The sequence below is a fragment of the Hypanus sabinus genome, unplaced genomic scaffold, assembly GCF_030144855.1.
Source record: "Hypanus sabinus isolate sHypSab1 unplaced genomic scaffold, sHypSab1.hap1 scaffold_603, whole genome shotgun sequence".
In the NCBI taxonomy this organism is placed as follows: domain Eukaryota; kingdom Metazoa; phylum Chordata; class Chondrichthyes; order Myliobatiformes; family Dasyatidae; genus Hypanus; species Hypanus sabinus.
This window is the reverse complement of record NW_026781459.1, coordinates 59237-66926: the sequence shown is the minus strand read 5'-3', so window position 1 is coordinate 66926 and position 7690 is coordinate 59237.

Sequence of the window (7690 nt, the reverse complement as noted above, 5' to 3'; positions counted from 1 at the left end):
TGTGACGTCATTCACCGGCTCTCATTTTGGAAGGGATTCAGTCGGCCATCGCAGATACACCAACAGCTTCGCACTGGGAAGCGGCCGTTCACCTGCTCCGTGTGTGGGAAGAGACTCATTCAGTTAACCCACCTTGTGATGCTCCGGTGAGTTCACAATAAATAGAGGCCACATTTCTGTCCGGAGTGAGCAAAGAGTTTTACTCAATCATCCCAGATGCTGCAACACCAGCAACTTCATATCAGGGAGGAAGTTCAAATCAGCTCCGTGTTAAATGTTTAACCATCACGGTGACTGAAGGCAGCTGCAGGTCCATGAGGGACTGTTACTGTCAGATTCTGCAGTTCTTGCGGCTGCTTATCGCACCCAGGACTGAACCCTGGTCACTGAACATTGGAGGAGTCCGTTCTGCTGATGTTAGCCTTAAACTAGACTGCCGTTTAATATTGTGGATCTGTGACAGATAAATCAGTTTGTATCAAATCCCGTGTCTCAGGTACTTACTCTCTCTACCACACTCACACTGTACACCAGAGTGGCCACTCGGCCCATCTGTTTCCTGCCCATGTTTCTGTTCCATATCAGTATATTAAAATCTACCCCAGCCGTTCTTCTCTCACTCTCCCTGTGATGACAGGCTGCAACTAGTCACCACTCCGTGGGATAGGAGATTTCTCTTGAATTTCATAGAATCATAGAAATCTACAATGCATGATAAATGCTTTGGCCCACAATTTGTGCCGACCATGTAACTTACACTAGAAACTGCTTTAAAATTACCCTACCGCATAGCCACCTATTTTCCTAAGCTCCATGTACCTATCTAAGAGTCTTTTAAAAGTATTGTATCCGCTTCTACCGCCATCGCTGGCAGTGCATTCCACACAAACACCACACTTTGCTTTAAAAAAAACTTAGCTCTGACATCTCCTCTGTACCTACTTCCAGGCAGCTTAACCTATTCCCCCTCGTGTTAGCTGTTTCTGCCATGGGAAAAAGCCTCTGACTATCCACACGACCAACCTGCATGAATTTCCTGCATGATTTTCCTCTAGGCGGTGTAAGAGGATGAGTTATCTGTGGTCTTGATGTTCTTCAGGGCTCCGGACGAAGTTGGTTAAACTCATTCTTCCCTGCTCTTTTCAACGTTTTGGGTCATTTTCACCTATTTTAAAGGACTGTGCCTCAGACAGCTGGGTTGTTGCAATTGTTACATACCAGCAGCAACACATCACTAACGGAGTCTTGTTTCGATGTTAAAACCACTTTCTTCATTAGTATCTGCTCTAAATATAAAAGATTAAACGAACTAAACAGAAGTTAACATTGTTGTGCGTATATATAGCTCCCAAACTATCAATCTTGGGAAACAATGCTTAAAGTCTTCAGATGGTAAAGTGGAAAAGTTCAGTAATCCACGGAATAAGTGAGTGAGAGGAGAGATTTGTAAATCCACACGAAGATGTAGAGAGATGGCAATTACGAAGAATTCCACACACATTCCACGCTGGGTAAACGAAATAACAGTCGCCGAAGATCTTATCCGTCGATTAGTTCCGAAATCCACTTAGAAATATCACCAGGTGACAGTCACAAGAATATCTTCTTCGGGTGGTTACCACAAAACACCCCGATTCCGGGTAAGGGAAATCCACACATATGGATGATACGAAGTGACAGTCACACATCCGTTGTGCACTGCGTGCCGATGATCAACCCAATCTTTTGGGCATAGCAGTGACAAGCTGAAGTCTCTCTCACTATTTCTCTCTTCCTCTCCCTCTATCTCTCTCACCCTCCCTCTCCTCCCTCTCTCCTCTCCCCTCTGTCTCTCTGTCTCTGCTGTAGCGCCTGTGTGACGTCACAGACCCGCCTCAGTCAAGCACTTAAAGCGACACTCACAGTAAACGAATCTGCGGTCTCGTAACACAATGCACCTCTAAAGTCTGACAGCAGACTAGCGAGTGAATCTTCAATGGTGCAGAGCCAGAAACCGAAGAGTTGCCAGCCTGAGTCAGACTTTGGGGCTCCAGAGAGAGATGGGGTCTAGAGTTTATGAGGAGGAGGCGGAATCAGACCAGCAGGATATGGCTACAAAAGGAAGATCAGAAAAATTTGGAAACTGGTTGACCGAAAAAAAAAGATGGTTAGTTTCTGCAAAATACTAGTGGAAATCAAAAGATCAGGCAGCAATTGTGGAAAGGAATAAATAAACAACTTTTAGACCGATCCTCTTCAGCATGCCTAGACTGTGGACTCCGCTGCTTAGTTGCTACCTGAACTGCAGAGCTCCTCCACCATTTTGTGTGTGTGCGTCTCTGCCTGTCCAGCCACTGCAGAATCTCTTGTGTTTTATATCCACATTTTACCTTGGCATTAAATACACGTTGATATTGAGTATATTGTTCATGTGAGCCGCTTCCTGCGTTAAAAAAGCTGCAGATTCTTTCTATATACCCGAAAAAAAATGAGATATGGACATTGAACCGGTGCGTCAAGAACTGTTTAATGGCACCGTTATTACCCTTAAGGCCGTGCGCGAATAATTTTTATCAGGCACTGAAGCACTGATGAACTGCGCAGGCGTCAGGCTGACGACATCCCCGAGTATCACGCATGCGCGCAGTAGACAAGGCCTTGAAAATGTCGGTTGCAGGTAAGAGCGATTCTCCGTGTTTTTATCTTAAACACCGACTTCGGGAAAATTCCTCTGAATTTCGGACACCGTGGGCAGCAATTCCGGGACAGTCCTGTTCTCTTCCCTCTCTATCAGCCCCACGATCCGTACACGGGCCCCGGGGAGCTTCCGGCTGATGAGGGAATGGGAACCGATGGATCTCACAGACAGAGCTGAGCTCCAGCTATCTAAATGCAAGGATTAGGAACTCGGAGAAAGGGAACAAAATCTTTTACATCACCCATCTGTGGACACTCTCTGGAGGTCCAAGATTCGTATGTTACACGACCGCTGGACTAAGTGTGTAAATGTAGGAGTGGACTATGTTAAAAAATAGATGAGCTAGATTTTCTAAAATTGACTCCTTCTACCTTAGGCCACAACCTTATCTGTCATTCCTTATTTATTTATTTATTTATTTATTTATTTATTTATCTGTCTTATTTATTTATATATATATATATATATATATGTGGAAAAGCAGTATAACATTAGATGATCATCAGCATAAGATGAAAGTTTAAACCTTAGCCTTTGTTTTAAATCAGTACTTAGTCTTTTCTGTGATTAGAAAATCGGAATCTTGGTTAAATTACCGGACATAAAGTATGGTGAGGTGCAGTGCTAGCATTGTAGATTAGCAAAGATTCTACTGTGGATTGGACTTCCAGAGCACAGTTACTGGATATCCACAGGACAGTACTGTCAAAGACTAAGATGGTACTTTCAAATAGAATTGGAAAGGAAATGAGAGGGAATTTTTGAGTGATGCAGGGCAAGAGAAAAGGATTGGAATTGAGAGGATAGTTCTGGTTGATGATCTCCTTTCATGCCAACAATAATTTTATAATAATTATTCTGTGATTCTGTGTGAAGCTTTCGCTGGTCATTTGCCACCTCTTCTTGTGATTCTGCTCCTAAATGTGAAGACGTGGAGAAGTGAGTTTAAAATTATGCCATTGAACTGGTTGTAAGAATGGACCACACCTATTGGTCCTCATTTGGTTTATTCGGAGCCTTGTCAATAGCATGAATAACTGAATAAACATTTCATTAGAATGGGGTAGATTAAACTGAATATATAGGATCTTTAAATTATACCCCTTCCCACTTATTATTTTCGCTGGAAAAGAGATGTTGAAATTCTAAGTAATCCTGACTAAAGTGTATTAATGATTTAAAAAAAGTAAGTGTAAGTGTAAAAGTAAGGTCAAATAAGTGTGAAACATTTGTAGAGTATTTTATAGGAAGGGACATTAAAGACATTCATCATTCATGCTGATTTTTCCTCCCAGCACTGCCGCAAATACACAAACCACCCCATCTCCCTTCAAATCTACTCCATGCTATGCCTGATGAACCAGCCAAGATTAGCAGGTCACCATCTGTGGGAAAAATTGAGTACAAATACCTAATAAGGTTGGGATGTGTACATTCGTCTCCCAATTTATGATGTAGGAGCATTGATATTATGCTGCTTTGTGCGTAAAATATACAATCCTCTTTGTTCAATTCTTTATTAGCTAGTGAACTTACAAGTTTGCTTCAGGGAGTTAAGCCATTTAATTTTAAACAACAGCATGAATTGACAAATGTTACCAATTTTAAATAGCAAAAAGTTTATAGTATTTTTTTTCCTGGGAAAAAATAGAAGGGGGAAAAAAAAGACTTTTGGTCTGAAGTTTGAATAGTGTTATGATGTGACTGCATTTTTCAAAAGAAAAGAACAAAGATTGTAGTTATCCAAATGCAGAAAGGTTAATCTTACGTTAAACTTGTGAATTAGGATTAAGAGATCCAAGATAATGTTAATTTAATGAAATAATTTAAATCCAATTAATGCTTTAAATCTACACTATACGTTCAAGAATGCATTTTAGGTAGCTCAACACCTCAAGCAGGTCAGTCAGGTATCTCTGCTCCCTTTTAACTTGCACGTTTCTGTTTCCCAGATGACTTTGAAACTTACTTTGACCTTATTTTCTGAGCTTCTTTTAAACTTGCAGGTTATGTGGAACACATCATTGTATACTCTGATGTCTAAAAACAGTGATTTCGAAGTGAGGTATGATGTATTAATATGAGAACATCTAATAATACAGAAAATCTGCTGGTCCGACACCCAAGACCCTACCTTGGCAGGTTCACTAAGTTTTACTGTGGTTCGTCACATGTTTGGAGGGCTGTCGCCTGAAAGTAATGATCATTAATCACCATCAATGTTACATAGTTCACCCTAAAAATAAAAGCACAAGGGAGAAATCGGCCTCTGCCGCACCTTTTTTTCAGAGTGCTCAGTGGTTCATTTGAAATCAGGTCCAGAATTTTCCTGCACTTCTGCTGGGAAATCTGTTGGATGTGTTTCTGACAAACATAAACCCAAAAAATGTAATGAGTCAATGCACCAAGTGGATTGAACGCCAGCACTTTTGAACATTGTGTTTCAGCCTATTCTGTTTCAATCTTTATGAAATGTGAAATAATATGAAAGGTCTAGAACTTGATAGAGGGCTAAAAGATTACGAGAGGCATAGACAGGGTGGATAGTCAGTACCCGTTTCCCAAGGCACCAACAGCAAACACCAGAGGGCATATGTATAAAATTAAGGGAGGGAAGTTTAGGGGAGACATCAGGGGTAAGTTTTTTTTTTACACAGAGGGTTGTGAGTGACTGGAATGACTTGCCAGGGGTGATGGTGGAGGCTAAAACATTAGGGGTATTTAACAGCCTCTTGGACAGGCACATGGATGAAAGAAAAATGGAGGGTTACGGGGTAGTGTGCGTTTAGTTCTTTTTTTTAAGGTTTATATGGGTTGGCACAACATGGAGGGCTGAAGGGCCTGTACTGTGCTGTCGTGTTCTATTCTATGGCTCTAAAATCTTTTACATCACCAGTTGAGAAAATCATCTTTGATCTACCTCCAATCACAAAGAGGAAATCTGCAGGTGCTGGAAATCCAAGCTACACACACAAATTGCTGGAGGAATTCAGCATTAGTACTCTTTTCCATAGATAATGCCTGGCCTGCTGAGTTCCTCCAGCATTTTGTGTGTGTTGCTTGTTCTACCTCCTCTCGGTCTGCATTTTTCTACCAGTGAGAACATGCTTCCACCAATTCTGTCTGGCTACGTAATGATATCAAACACCTTTGCCCTGGGCAACAAGTAGCTTTCACATCACAAATGTGCCAGACTCCAGGGAGACAGACTACCACCCTTAAAGGCAGTATTCCTTTGCATTACCATCACTGAGTTCACCTCTGTCAGTCACCTGGGTGAGACTTCAGGGGAAATACTTATGTACAATACTGTGTGTGTTGAGGTGATGCAAGAGTTGCTGGAGAATTTTCAAGTGGGAAGAAGTGGAGTGATATTTGGAAATCTGAAATTGAAAGCATCATTTAGCAAGAAAATCACAAATAGGTGGTTTGCAAAAGCTGTGGCGAGTAAATCCTTCATTAACCTGTTACTTAGGTTGTATGAGAGTGCAGATGAACTCAATCAAGACTCAACCAGAGGAGATTAAAGTTCTTACTGACAGTGACTTGCTCGCTGTTGAAATGAATACCTCTCTATATAAAATTCAGTTTGCACATGTTGTTGTCACTGGGTAAAAATTGTACAGTACAAGGTTTTTGCACACACTGGTCATTACAAATTAGAGGGGATATTGGTGGGAAGGCGGGGAGACCTCCAGTGTCCCTGACGCCCTCACGTAGAAGGTGTATATCCAGCTGCACTTTAAGGAGTTAGAGCTGGAACTGGATGAATTCCGCATCATCCAAGCGTCAGAGGGTGTGATAGGTATGATGTGCAGAGAGGTGAGTTGCACCCAAGGTGCAGGACACAGGAAACTGGGTGAGAGTCAGGAAGGGGAATGAGGTTAAATAGCCATCGCCGAGTACTCTTGTTGCTATCCCACACAACAACAGGTGGACACTTTAGAAACTGTTGGGGGGAATTACCTGGCAGAGGAAAGTCAAAGGGGTGATAGGGGATTTGTTAGTTAGTGGAACAGAACTAGAAAGGGATGAGTATCCTAGTGGCAAGGCTTGCTGCTGCTCCCCTGTGGGGTGGGTGGTTAAACTAAAGTTGCAGGGAGGATTGGAGCCAGAATGACAGAACAGATAGTGGAGAGGTTGAATTGAATCGAATTGACTTTATTACTTACATTCTTCATACATGAGTTGTAGAAATCTTTATGTTACGTCTCTGTCTAAATGTGCAATGTGAAATTTATAATAGTTTATAATAAATAGTATGTACAACAGGACAGTCAGGATAAATAAATGTATCAGCATGAATTAATCAATCAGAGGGCCTGGTGGAAGAAGCTGTCCCTGGGCCTGTTGATCCGGGCTTTCAGGCTGTGGTACCGTTTCCCAGATGGTAGCAGCTGGAACAGTTTGTGGTTGGGGTGACTCTGGTCCCCAATGATCCTTTTTACACAGTGGCCCTTTTTACACACCTGTTTTTGCCAAAGTCCTAAATAGTGAGAAGTTCACATCTACATATGCGCTGGGCTGTCCGCACCACTCTCTGCAGAGTCCTGCAACTGAGTGAAGTACAGCACCCATACCAGGCAGTGATGCAGCCAGTCAGGATGCTCTCAATTGTGCCCCTGTGGAAAGTTGTTAGTATTTGGGGCCCCATCCCACACTTCCTGAACCGCCTGCGGTGAAAGTGGTGCTGTTGTGCCTTTTTCACCACACAGCCAGTATGTACAGACCAGGTGAGATCCTCGGTGTTGTGTGTGCCAGGGAACTTAAAGCTGTTCACCCCCTCAACCCCAGATCCTGGGTCAGCCTGTCTCCATTTCTCCTGTAGTCTGCAGCCAGCTACTTTGTTTCAGTGACATTGAGGGCAAGGTTGTTTTTTTGACAGCAAACAGATGTCATTCAGACCTCAGGACATGAAATTATGATATTGTAGCCATTACTTGGACTTGCTTGCGCCCAACAGTCTGAGGGATTTCAAGGAACAAATCTGTAGAGAGATTGCGGACTATGCCA